The sequence below is a fragment of the Canis lupus genome, chromosome 17 (genome assembly GCF_003254725.2).
Source record: "Canis lupus dingo isolate Sandy chromosome 17, ASM325472v2, whole genome shotgun sequence".
Lineage (NCBI taxonomy): Eukaryota > Metazoa > Chordata > Mammalia > Carnivora > Canidae > Canis > Canis lupus.
The window spans coordinates 46,314,726-46,329,427 of record NC_064259.1 but is presented as its reverse complement, the minus strand read 5'-3'; the positions used below and the strand labels follow the sequence as shown (position 1 = coordinate 46,329,427).

At 34.5% G+C, this 14,702-nt stretch overlaps 1 protein-coding gene and 1 long non-coding RNA gene across 8 annotated transcripts in view; one reads left to right on the top strand and one right to left on the bottom strand.

Moving 5' to 3' along the window:
* The window catches only part of LOC112664276 (uncharacterized), a 111,769-nt gene extending 102,506 nt beyond the window's left edge, over positions 1-9,263 (top strand). For 3 of the 5 annotated variants that reach the window (XR_004806174.2, XR_004806173.2, XR_007402977.1), the window contains one exon: positions 9,119-9,263. This is a non-coding gene — a long non-coding RNA (uncharacterized LOC112664276). Of the gene's footprint in view, positions 1-1,996; positions 2,307-9,118 lie in introns of those variants that run through there. The other 2 variants (XR_004806175.2, XR_003139612.3) reach the window with 1 other exon arrangement.
* Positions 1-14,702, bottom strand: part of LRRTM4 (leucine rich repeat transmembrane neuronal 4) — a 706,001-nt gene that overhangs the window by 562,041 nt on the left and 129,258 nt on the right. The gene's annotated exons all lie outside the window — the stretch shown is intronic.

Here is a 14,702-nt window from a genome sequence, read left to right as displayed (position 1 = left end):
AAAGATAGCAGGGGGAGAGTCAGAGAGAAAGGGACAAGCAGACTCCTTGCAAAATGGGGAGCCCCATGCAGGGCTTGATTCCAGGAACCTGAGATCATGACCTGAGCCAAAGTCAGACACTTAACTTACCAAGCCATCCAGGAGGCCTTCTTCTGTCTTCTAAGTCATGGTAAAGACTAAAGTATCAGGTTTATTATATACTCTTTGAAGATTTTTCTGTGTTGAATCTGTGGCATATATGAAAGTATGGGAGCATTTTTCAAGCAAATATAACATATTTATTAGAATATACTTTGTTCTCTCAGCAGATATTTTATCACCGATTAGCATGCTTAATTTATGTGCATGCTTTCTAACCTAAAGGAAGAAAATGTAATTTATTTTTAACCATGTAAATTCTCCCAGGAAACTCACCTTTGTCAGCATTAGCTAGCTATGGGCTTAGGAGAAAGTGCCTGTGGTATCCCTAAAACAATTGATTCATGAGTCAACTCCCAGAGATTATGAGCCAGTGGTCCTGGAAGATGCCAAGAGACCTAAATATTTCATAAACATCCTGTGTGACTCTGGGACAGGCACCCACAGACTATACTCTGAGACACTGGCAATAGTATTTGTCCTTTACATAAGTCCTGGCAATGTTAATCCATTTTTATTACCCCATCATCTGCCTCATGAGGTATGCAAAAATAATCAGGAAGGTATTCTCACAACAGTGGCCACAGAATGACCTTTTATCTAAAACTGTTTAAGTTGGAAATCATGCCACTGCTGTATATTCTCCTCACATCATTGTAGACTAGAATAAAGTGATCTTATTAAAAACAGAAAGGAATATTTTGTTTAAATTGGAATCTTCAGTATACAACAGATCTAATCTGAAAATGGGCTGACTGGTAAAGTACTAGCCCTACCAAAACCCACATCCATTGTGTCTTTCGACATTATCCTATTACATAGTTGCTTTTGTTGTTTAAGAAACTGATTTGAACAGAAGCCTGGTAAAATACATCCTACTGTTGAAAAAAAAATAAAAAGAAGCAGATTCTCCATTTGGAAAAATAAACTGTGAAATTCCTTCAGTTTCTAATTTTACTGCTTGCATGTTCACAGGGAATAGGGAGAATGTTTGAGATATTTCTGTACTTCCAATTAAGTTTTGGAGATTATATCAATTTCATGTTTCATAACCTAATGTCAAATGACTGAGAAAACTACAGATCTTGTTAACTACACACAAAGAAGTGATAGTTTTATTTTTTAAATTATTCTTCAAAAGATTTATTTATTCTTTTCTAGAGCAAGAGAGAGGGCGAGTGGGAGAAGGGGCAGAGGTAGAGAGAGAGAGAGAGAAGTACATTCCCCACTGAGCATGGAACCTGATTCAGGGCTCCATCTCAGGACTCTAAAGTCACAACCTGAGCCAAAATCACCAGTTGGATGCTTAGCCAACTGTACCACCCAGGCACCAAAGCAATGATAGTTTTAAAAACCTTCATCTTAGATTTCATACATTTCAAATTGGGTCTCGAAAATTACTTGACTTTCTGACCTCTATTCTGTCCCTTTTTAAATCATCCTGCTTTCTTCCTCTTCTCCCAGATACTTTTTCCCTATGAGACTCGCTGTATGCTTTGTCCTACTGTTTGGATTTCCCATTAAGGCCTTTCTCATACCTTTCTCATTCCTCATTCTTTTCTTCTTGCTATTCTGAGAATCACAGCTCAGAGTCTACTTCTCAATGCTTTGCTTCTTTTATTATACACAAAAGGCAGCTGGTAGTCTAGATGTTTGTAACTTAATAATTAGTTACTATAAGAAATAAATATGCTCAATATTTATTGAGCCCTATTATATACATATATGTGCCAGGCACTGTTCTGAGCACTTTATAGATGCTATATCATTTAACCCACAGAAAAACTCTGATATTCCCTTGACATAGATAAAGAAATTGAGGTTCAGGGATACTAATCACTTTCTCTGTTTCACACAGTGTATAAGTTAGAGAGTTGGAGCTGTAACTCTGCCACTCTGATTCTGGAATCACTAATAGTGATTTCTCAAAGAGTGGTTGCTGGAAGATCAGCATCAACATCACTTTGGAGTTTGTTAGAAATGCACATGGACTGATCAACCCCAGATCTACTGAGTCAGCGAGTTTGAGTAGAGTTCAATCCGGGCTTTGACAAGCCGTCCAAGAGATTTTTTGATGCCAGCTCAAACATGAAGACAACTATGTTCAGCTGTACTGTTTCAGTGCTTAATGTAGCAGGAGCTGGATATAAATAAATGACAGAGATATGCTAGAATAAATATGCTACTGTTGATTATTTTACTGTTACTCTTAATATTTGTATTTTGCTAAATGATGGTTTTTACAATTCACCACATGAGCTGTTCAACTAAGGACATAACAGTCATTAAAACATTTCAGTGTACAAGAAATTAGGCTGTATGAAGGAGCAAGAAATGAATAAGATATTGTCATTTCCCTCAAAGATCTGGTGATACAATTAGGGAAATAAAAAGATTAAAAAAACAGATCACTAAAAACACTATATATACTTTGATGGCTTAGTTTAGAATGTGATGTCTTGAATTAGAAAAACTGTATTTGAATGCCTATTTTAACATTGATTAGTTGTGTGACTTAATCTAAATTATTTGCCTGTTCCAATACCCAGTTTCTCATATTCCTTGAAAGAATGTAACAAATTAAGTCACACTGAGAAAGTGGGTATTTTGCACAATGGCTATCAGATATTAAACTCCCAATAAATGTCAATTACCACACTTCTCCTGATACTAATAAAGTTGACCAGATTAGAAGATTTCTGAGGACTGGTGTATTCAAGGATAACTTTAAAGAAAAGATGGGACCTAAGTTCAGCCACATTTGTCTTTGTCTCCCTTTGGTGAAAAGGAAATGAAGTTGGTAAAAAAGAGGAATTGGAAATAATACTTCTAGGAAAGTGAATAAACCAGTTTTGAAGTGGCAACAGATTTTGGTGAAGGCAATTTAGGTGAAGATGAAGCAAGTTCAGATTTAAGGTTAATATATGTGGGCCTCATCTTGCTAGAAAGTAAAATTCATCACTACTAAGGACAAATTTCACATGTTATACACATCATAAATGCTAGAGCAAAACTATAAAATTGTAATTCTCAAGTCGTAGGCATTGAAAAAGATCTAATAATCCCCCAATTATGCTGGACTTCTTCTAATCCTCTAAATACCACACCCAGTGAAAAGGGCTCATAGAAAGGAAACATGAAGTGAATGAAAACATTGTTAGTTAAAAAAAAAAAAAATCACATTGTTGGGCAATGTGTTTTAAGAGGTAACAATCACAGTAGAGTGTCGGTAGGCTAAAATTTGAGCCTGAGAAACAGATCAAGAGGTAGTAGAAAATGGATTTCTTCAAAAGGGATCAGAGTGGATTGCACTCTAATGACCCACCTGATTTTATAAATTCCATTAATAATACTAACTGTACATTTCTCAACCTTTTATTCTTAGGGCTTAGCCAAAATTAAGTTAAGTAACAACATTAGCAATAGATAAGGGAGTAGAATTGTATTTACTGTGGTTCTAAAGAGATTCTGTAGTAGATTCACTGGTAAAGAACAAATCCTCTTAGCTATTGTTGGCTTTGAAAATGTTTGTGCCTTGTAACTCTTTGCTTCTTGGTTAATCCTCTCACTGACTACTTGGGTAGTTGTCTGATGGCAATCATGAGCTTTTAAATAGGGGAAAAATTTCAGATTGAATGAGATTTATGATATTCTTAAATGATCAGAAAGATTACTTTAAAAGATGCTTAGAAAATGTATGAACCTCAAACTCTATCACTCCACTGATAATGCCAATGTACCTAGCTAATCAGTAAACTCTAATCTTAAAAATAAATATCTAGAATATATTAAAAATATTACAAATTAAAAATTTAGAAGTTCTGATGTAGAAGATAAACATATTATTTTAAGAGAAAATGTTGAAGTTATACTATTGAGCCTAACTCCTCATCAAATTGTCCTAAAACTACTAAAAGACAAAAAGAGAGGGACCAGTGGTACTGGAGAGGTTACTTCAGTAAGTTATCATACATGAGTAAGAGTGACTGCATTCATAAATCTGTAAATCTATTTGATTTCAATTTAGCACATTTATATAGTGTACATTACTGTCGCTTAACAAGGTGATTGTGTAAATTCAGTACATCTACTAAGTCAAAAGAACAAAGAAATTTTGTGATCAGAAGGTGGTTATTACCTCTACTCCATTTTAAGGCCTCATATATATTATTACTTAGTGTGCAGTACTGGATTTAAACCCTAGTGCTGCTATGGAATGGTTTTATGACCAAGAAGCAAGCATTATTCCTGTATGAACATTACATTTCCTTACGTATGCAACTGAGAATAGTATAGTATTCCCTATAGAGGTGTTTTAGGAATTAGAGCAAAAATATATGAAAATTCCTGGAATATAATAAGCATTAAATAGATGTTAGATATGACTAGATATGGTGGATTATGGTATTTTTCTGCTTTTTTCCTTAGGAAAGTAGAAATATACTAATTTTTACAATCATGTTGATTTATACATGAAGGTGAATTTTCTAAGTTTTTTTTGTTTTTTATTTTGTTTTGTTTATAAAGACTGCTGGGGAGAATACTCCATGGGTCCCACATGTTTCTGCATGTCTTCTAAGCAAAAGGCAAATTTCTTTGATATCTGAGATGTTTCCATTCCAGACAAAGTTGTGCAGGTTTACCAGTTAGCCCTCTTTAAAAGATTGGAGCTTCCTAAGCTTGTTTCTTAGCTGTCACACAAACTGATGGCTTACTCGTCATCAAGCTGGACAACAACATATTACCCCAGGGAGTATCAGGGGCAAAATAAATGATATGAACATGAAGCTTATGCTGTGTGCAGTGCCTTGAGTCCTCATGCACCATCTGCCAGCTCCCATGAAGGTGTGGCAGGCGAGCCTGTTAGCTTGCAAACAAGGTAACATCTCAGACCTTTACAGTGCCCAACAAAGACTAGCTTACCTAAACAGAAATCATTCCACTTGAGATAAGCTATGTAAAAACTGGGGACATGGTAATAAGTTGGAAAGCATAAGGCTAATAGTTAATAAAATTACTTCACCATGTTATGTTTTTGAATAGAGATCATCATATTAAAATGTCCTCAAACTTGTATTACATACCACTTCACTGGACAGTGAAACAGAAATATGATACGGGATATTTACAATGGTTCTTTGCTTGGTATTTTCACAGGACCTGGGGTAAGATCAGGTCCTCATTCTTTTTCTGCTCAAATTACTCTTTTGCTGCAGCCTTTTTGTTCCTCACTAGATGAAGGCCTTTGCTGTAGCTGTGTGGCAAATTGATTTACCTGACAGTGTAATGGAAGACTAAGGGACATACCCATCTTCAGGAAAGGAAAAGTCAGATTAGTGACTTCAGTCTTCAAAAAAAAAAAACCATAATAATAAGGGTTTCTGAAAGTGAACAGGCATTCAGGTCCTGTGTGTACAGAAGTGAATGAAATGAATCTTCACAGAAAAGATTAGATTAGATACAGAATGTTAAAGCTGGATCAGACCATAAATATAATCTAGTCCAAGTCTAGAGAGATTTGGTCACTTGTCCAAGGTCATACTATGTAGTTGGTGGCACACAGATCTCATAACTACAAGGCCAGCATATTATTTCTCTACACCAGACATTCAAAACTGTGACAGCAATACAGATGGAGTTTGCAGCCCCTGGTCTGGGGAAAATAAATCTGAGAGAGTTTTTTTTATTCATTGTCTTTCCCTTTCATTCCCTTTCATTTTTGTGGGACCTTTATTTTTCCTTCATGCAGTTGTGTTACAGTTTCATGTAATGTAAGCATTTGGAGATTTATATTGTTTCTCACCAATGTTAATTTATAAAATTTCTGTTAATGAAATAGTAGGAATCAGTTTGTTGTCAATTATATTTCAAATTTGGAACTTAGGATGTTTTCTCTTTTGTCAACAATTCCCAAGGCAGGCATGTTAATGAATGTTTTTTTATGTCAGTAATTCATTGTGCAATTGATTCCTTTCAGTGAATTAAGTAAATACATAAATGAATATACAAAATAGAAAATAGGGGATCCCTGGGTGGCGCAGCGGTTTGGCGCCTGCCTTTGGCCCAGGGCGCGATCCTGGAGACCCGGGATCAAATCCCAAGTCGGGCTCCCGGTGCATGGAGCCTGCTTCTCCCTCTGCCTATGTCTCTGCCTCTCTCTCTCTCTCTGTGTGTGTGTGACTATCATAAATAATAAATAAAAATTAAAAAAAAATAGAAAATATTCATATGTGCTATCTTGTATAAAAATTCATACATCATTGCATATATTTTTAGTTTAGAATTCCATATATAAATAGAAAGGTTTATACATAGTCATTTAGATGATATAACTACCAATTAATGTAATATAGCCATTTCATTAGAAGTTAGAACATATTGCAAAATTCCAAGGATATAATTGATTTTATAGAGTTAGGTACTGAACTATGGGAGATTTCCCACAATGTCCATTAATATCTTGCATATTCACAAGTATCTTAAAATTTATTTTTAAAAAAGTATAATTGAGCATGAAAAAAATACCAGGTGACAATTCCACAATCTTTTAAAGTATCAATGTTTATTTTTTTGAAGATTTTATTTATGTATTTATTCATGAGAGACCCAGAGAGAGAGGCAGAAACACAGGCAGGAGGAGAAGCAGGCTCCACACAGGGAGCCTGATGCAGGACTTGATCCCAGGACCCCGGGATCATGCCCTGAGCTGAAGGCAGACACTCAACCACTGAGCCACCCAGGCATCCCTAAAATATCAGTGTTTAAATAAGTGTCAATCACACTGCCATTCCAAATTAAATTAATTACATTTTTATTGTAACTATATTTTAACATATTTACAAAAGAACAAAGTTAAGAATTCAAAGAGTTGAGAACTGCTTGGTTTTGATCTAAAAAGAAATTCTTTTTGGAAACTGTAAGAGACTGAATTACTTATCAAACTCTAACTGCGGGAAAGGTACCGAAGATTTTCCTAAAGCAAGGATCAAAAATAAGGTGAACAGAGTCCTGATAAGGTAGAGCCATTCAACTGTATAAGAAGCCAAAAGCAACTAGTCGGTGGGTCATTTCAAGCAGGTGATTATTTTCTCCTTGCCTTTGTTTAGATAGAGAAACAAAACAAAAAAGTGATTTAAAGGGCCTTGATGTTTGTGAACCTTTAAGTGCTATCTGGTTAGCACAGTGAATTGGTCCTTTGTATCTATTTCCTGGGTGATCATCTTATAAAGATTGATACTTTCTTATATTCAAACAACCTACCACCAAAAGGAACTTCAAACTTCTATTCCAAGATGGTACTGCTGAATGAGCTAACAAACCCCCACTTGTCCCATCACCCTACAAGGAGAAACAAATCTCTGCCTAAACAAAATATAAAGAAGAGCCTTCTTTCCTTCCTCCTTCCCTCCCTCCCTCCCTCCCTCCCTCCCTCCTATGCTAGGTTTTGCGAATTCAGTAGGGAGCCTTTATAGAAATCATTATTAGGAATGGCAGACAGTTCAGTAACTGTATTGGTGCTACCTGGGTAAAAGGAATTCCTGCTCTGTCTTGGGCTTTAAGGGCTCAGGATAGAACAAACACATGTCCTAAAGAACACAGCTGCCTTGTTACTCAGAATCTAGCATTCATTCTAGCATTCAGATCCAGCACAGGAAAGCTCTTAATTCTAAACATTCACTTTCATAGTGATACTGTTTAGACCCCAGGAAACACCTCTTCACATTTTCACCTTATTCCTTTTAAACATGAAACTTTGAGTGTTATAAAAATTTGTGTGTTGGATGGCATTGGAAAATGGACGATGTTTTAGATATTAGAGAGAACTGAGCTTACATGTATTTACTTCCAATGTTAGCTTGAAGGCAATAGCTTCTTGCATAGAGAAATATCATTTCCCAGAAAGGTGGAGCATCCATTTTTATCTTATTATTTCATTTTGTGCTTCCAGTGTTCCTCACATATCATTGCAATTTTCCTATAAGCTGTACATAGCAGCTGGGAATCATTTTTCACTATGAAATAATTTATATCACTGGTAGATTAGTATATATGAAGGTTCATACATAATATGTGTGAAGCATGATACCTGTTCTTAACACTGGCAACCGGAAAGTTCTTTATAGCCTGGAAAGCTAAAATTGCAAATAGTTTTATTATAAAAAATGTTATAAATTTGACTTACATTCTCAAAAAGCTAAATAAAAGGATCTTGATATAAACATGATTTACAATTTTGATTTATAGTAATTAAAATTAGGAGACAAAATAAGCTATAATTTTAATAATTTAGAAGAAAACTATTATTGTTTTAAGAATATTTTGATTTATATTTTCATTTTTATTAAAATATATCCAATTCTATACACTTTGTAAGCAAATCCTATTTTTAATTTTTAATCTTTTTGGGCATTGAAATGAGTGCAAGACTGTTAGAGAAATAGGAAATTCAAAAATGCAATACTGAGAAGAAAAAAACTGAAAACAAAAGGAAATATATAATCTTCAGAGAGGCTGCCTGTTATAATTTTTAAAAACTTGAGACAGTGAAATGGAGCATATTTTTGTGGAACATGACCCACTTAAAATTGCAATCAGGACATTACAAATATAAAGCAATATTTAATTACTTAATTAACTGATCGAAACAGTGAAACAGAGTAAAAAAAAATATTCTCATGAAATCCACTGCTTGAATAGGTCAGATGATAGCTTTATAACTTTATATTCTTTACTAGTTGAAGATTTAATTACCCATAGAAACAATGGAAATGTATGTGTTCTTCTATTTGCATATATTTGCTCGTATATGCATGATATGTCTCTGGAAGGGCACATGGAAAACTGACAGTGGTCATCTTGAGAAGGGGAGTAGGTGACTGGGTGAATGGAGCAGATGCTCTCTATACTTTTTGAACGTTGTGTCTATGCTACCTGTTAAAAAATAAATTGTTTTTTAAGATTTTATTTATTAATTTGACAGAGAATGCAAGAGAGCAGAAGCAAAGAGCAGCAGAGGAAGAGGGACAAGTAGACCCCCTGCTGAGGAGGAAGCCCAATGCTGCTGGATCATAGGACCCTGAGTGTGCTGCTTTAACCAACTGAGTCACCCAGGTGCCCCCCCCCACCCGCCCAAAAAAAAAAAATTGTTTTCAAGCAAAAAGAATTTAAATGCCTTGGTTGAAAGTAAGAAAATTCTTCCTCAGGTCATACTATTTCACTTCTGTCTTCAATGCATATTAAGGAAAAGATTATAGCCTATAATTCTCTACAGTATTTAAACAAGTAATTGGATGTCACTTACCTAGCATATTAAGAACTGTGCTGCCAATGAATAATCAAAGATGGGCAAAACATAAAGGGTGACTAAGAGCCATACCTTAATTTTGCTGCTATAGCCTCTTAAAAACACTTTCATTTCATCTGATTTGCTGCCTTGATATATTATTAAACTAAAGATCTCTGTTTTCATTCAACATACTTTAAAAATGTGTCAAACCGTGTATATTAAAGTTTAAAAAGACAGTCTCCTTTCCCAGAGCACAGAGTCAACCAGGGGTACTAACAGGGGAAAAGGCAATTGCAGTATTATTTGATAATTGTTAGAAAGTGCTAAAACTGGAACACTATCGGATCATATTAAGAGAAAAGGTACATAACTCAGACCAATGAGCAGGAGCTAACAAAAGGAGGAAGGGAAGGTTGGGGAAGATCTCTTCAGGCAGAGGATTCAAGACAGAATGAGGCTCACTATAGGTGAAGTTTAATTTACAAGGAATAAACTGGAGAGGAAAGCAGGTCCTACATCACCTAAGGCTTTTCTGTGCATTATTTACTAAGGAGTTTAAATCTTATCCAGAGGGCTCTGGGGAACCATTGACAAGTTTTTAGCAGGCAAGTCACTGTGATCAGATTTGTGTTTTAGAACAATCACTTTGCTACAGGGTGAATAGATTGGCCAGAGACAATTAGGAGACTGCTGGAATTATTAGTCAGAATGATTATGGTCTAAAGGAAGAAGGTTGCAGCAGAGACTGAGATGAATGTATAGAATTACTTGTTAATTGATCTGTTTTGGGGTTGACACACTGGGGATTAGTGATCTCCGTACAGTGTACAGTCCTAGTTGCCAGATACATCAAATAAAAATACAGGATGACCAGTTAAGTGGGAATTTTAGATACAATTTATTAACATAAAATGTCTCATGTAAGTTTGGCACATTATGCTAAAAAATTATTCATTTTTTTTTAAATCTGAAATTCAAATGTAACCAGGAGTCCTGTATCTAATCTGGCAACCATATTGCAGCGAAGTATTGGATATAGTACCTCCATTTTTATGACATTCAGGAATCCCTCTATCTTGTATCACAAATATAAGTTTATGTTTCATTTAACACAATTCATAATTTTAAACCAAGAATACCTGAAAAATGAAATCTAGGGCAAGAAAAGACTGGAAGAAAGGAAAGTTACTTGTGTAAAAATAAATCGATTTGAATAAAAAATTCAAGGAACTTATCTTTATTCTATTAAAATACTTCTGGATTCCATCCAGATTTTCATGCAGGAAAGTAAAGGATTATCATGATGTTTGTGACAATCAATTTCCCCATATCAGTATTTTTCTCTGTCTCTCCCTTACTGTTAGGTTTTTGCTTTTGCTTTGGAGGGAAGAGTTCCTGAGAATTAATATCTGAGAAATTTCTAGTCTTAAACCTTACATATAGAAACTCATTTCATTAGTAAAGCAATTAATGAAGTAAGTATTAATATTATCCTAGCTTTAAGATATCTGTTCTGTAACTTTTTAAAAAAGGCACAGAAAGGTTAAAAATTTGCTTGAAATCACATACCTAGATCTCAAAGTAGCCAATGCTTGAATTTAGATCATTTTGACTATTTTACAATACCGATCCTCATGAAAAGACCACCTCACCAAAACTTTGCTCAAACCTCTTTGATTAATTTACAGAATTTTGTAAGCTGACAATTATTAATGTTGCTCTGATGCTTCCTTCATATTTAGGGTGCTCAGTATGAAAATCCATTAAATCTAATATAAGCCTGTGTTGATATAATTAAAATATGTTTGCTCCATGTTTATACACCGAGACAAGTTAAGACTAGCTGGCCAGCACTGTTTGCAAAACTTCTATGCTTTAAGTACATTGAACCAAAACCTTATTTCAAACTATTTAAAGCACTCACAAAAAGTGTGGATGCTTTAGTATCCATTTAATATTCCAGTTCCGTATTCTATCAGTTTTTCTCACCTTTTTTTTTTCTCTTAAATGATTCCATTTTCCTAATTTTTGCCATTTTTTAAAAATAATTAGATAAAATGGGTATATTTCTATGATATTCGCTAAGAGATGAGAAGTTAATTTTGCTCATTATTAATCACTTCATATGTTTCATGTCTTGTAATTGATGTTTGTACTGAAACATTTCTTTGAAATTATTAAAATCAGGATCATGTTTTGAATCATTTAGATTCTGTCATTAGGACATGTGTAATTTTGTTGGTTTATATATGAAAGCCACCAAAATGATTTATCCATGTTAAAGACTGGCTAAGATTTTAAAAGGCTGACACAAAAAAAACCTCACAAACATGTATAAGTATGTGTGTGTGTAAACATGCATACATGCATCTATGCATATGTATTACACAACTGCCTTCAGCAGGAAAGCAACCTCTACAGCTACTGAACTGAATACTTTGTTTATGCTCTCCTTATGACATTCATCATTTTTTGAGCTTATATTCAAGCTATTTATGCATATTTCTCATCTCCCCTAAGACTTTTACAGGTAGAAACTGTGTTTAATTCATCTTTATATCTCCCACAGTGCTTAAGCACAGCTTTGCATACTGTTAGTACTTTTCAAATATTTGTTAAATGAACGACAAAAATAAATAAATTTGTTTACTTGACCCCTCAGTTTAGAAGGTTTTTTTTATGAAAATGCAGTAAAGTCAGTTCCCATAAAAGCTTTTTCTCCCCCAGACCTTTTATTTCTTACTGATGTATTTCCTAGACCTTAAATTATTTCTCTAATCAATAAAGTAGCATCTCCTACTGCAGATGTGAGGTTAAAAAGGGATTTAAGATGAAAATAGAAAATAGTTGAGATTTATTATCCCACCTTCTGATTATACAATCCTTCTCTATTGTCCAGTGAAGCATAATATCAGTTCCTGATACAGTAAGTTAACTGAATAATCTAAGGATGCCAAAGATCAAAAGCTTACTCCATAGAATGTCTTCAGAGACCTGTGATAGCTTCACAATAGGCAACTAAAACTCCTCTTCCTTTGAAAATAGAAGTTGACTGAAATGAATAAAGGTTTATAAAAGTATAGAAAACTTTTATCAGCACTGCTAATAGAGAAGGAAACAACCACTTTGAAAATCTTCAAGGGATCTCTGCTTAATTCAGTTGAAATGGAACCAAATTGAGGGGCAGTCATATGCTTCCTGAAAAAAAATCAAAAGAATCCCATAAATGTGCCTTAATTTTATATATTTTTTTCTATTTTAAAATTTTTCTTTATTTTTTTGAGAGAGAGAGAGGGAGAGCACACATGGGCATGCAATTGGTGCGCAGGGGCAGAGGGAGAAGCCAATTCTGCACTGAGGAGAAAGCCCAAGGGGTGGCTCCATCCCAGGACCATGAGATCATGACTTGAGCTGAAGGCAGATGCTTGACTTGACTGAGCCACCCAGGTGCCCCAATGTACCTTAATTTTTGAAAAGTGAGAACTGGAAAGAAAAAATTAAGCTACTCCTCTAGGAACCTCTTTGGCCATCCTAGATAATGAAAAAAAAAATATATATATATATGTATTTCCAAGTCAGATGAACTGGTACTGTAAATGTAGCCACACTAAACTGAAATCAGTTAAGTTTTGCTTTGCTGAGGGTCTTTCCTCATGCTACAGACCCCTCTCTCAATAGTGCTAGCAGTGACAGAGAAGGAAGCAAGGCACATCAATCCTTATTTATGGAATATAGATAAATAGAACAGAAAAGCTAGTCCCAGGATAGGGAAGTCAAATTTCAAAATACCTCTACTGGGATTGCCCATGGCAATCCTACTCTTTGGTTTCTGGATCATTGACCCAACCAAATAAAGTTGTATCAGTCAATTGTTAAACTCCAAAAGTAGTATCTTAGTCATAGATGTACTAAGAGTGAAGAGATCTGACTAGTTTATTTACACTTTTTTGAAGTGAAAGCAAAATCATACATATGGACCATTTTCCTCCTTCAATAATAAATAAAAGCAAATGGAACCATGCATTTCCTTCAACAGAAAAGAAAAATCAACATTCCTGAAATAAAATAGTACATAATATAAAAACATACAAAGATAATTATTTGTACAGGCTTGACTTCCATTAAAATTATTGAAAATATGGTCTGTATGTATAGAAGGAACTTCTGACATGCAAAAGTGCAGATATATTTTGTTTCTGGAAGGAAAAAGCCCCACATATTTTATTCTTTAATTTTATTTTTAAAAATATTTTACTAATAACCAGGGTGGAAATTATACCTATGCCATTAAATATGGAAATCACAAGTTAATATTTTCTCCTTAGATAGAATATAGCATGATTACTGTCAAAAGTTATAGGGATTATGGTCACAGAATTAAAGAAGATTGAGATCAATCTTGACTAAAATGGCCTTTTAATACATGAGTACTCAAAACTGTTAAGGCATAGTTTGTTGACTTCAAGGGAGAAAGCCACTTTGCTGTCCTGGGCAAAAATTTCCTTGGATAAAGATTTAAAATATTGCTCCTTAAGAGGAAATTATGAAACAGAGAAAGGCCCCCTTCTTGCCATTGAGAAGTTATAACTCTATCTTCTGATGTCCTTTGGATATCACTAAATAGATACAGAGGCTCCTTCCATTGAATTATATGTGTAATAAACTCAATTTTTAGAAACATTCAAAGCAAATGAGTTAGCTGTTTAAGTATTTGTTATTTTTCCTATTTCTCTAAAAGAATGATAAATAGCATATGACTACCAAAATGGGTGTTGCCCCCACAAACAACTACTCTCATTTCTAGAAACCAAGGCATTTCAAGCCCATTTTTATCATGTAGATACATGGAGAAATTAAAAGCACTTTAAAATGTTCTCCATTAAAGGCACTTGCCATCCTCAAAGCTGCCGTGGGGATATAGTCTCTTGGGTTAGCTAAAATCTTTTCTTTTCAGCCACTTTACCATATTAAAATATAATATCAATTCAATTCCTTTACAAGTAATTTCCTGCTTTTCTTAAAACATAACTGTTCTCTTAGGAGGGATGGGGAAATGTTGGAGAGTGCAGATAAAATTGATCACTACAGATTAAACATGTGTTCAAAGTTTAGAATCTGACAGTTTGTCTGTAGTCCATGTTCTGAATAGAAAGAAAAAGACTTTGGAGTTGTATGTGTGTAAGTTTCTGGGCTTCTCCTTTCTTTTGCATCATAGTCAATTGACCAGAGTTTGGATCCTGACTTTCATTGCCTGACTTTGGGATCTTTTTTTTTTTTT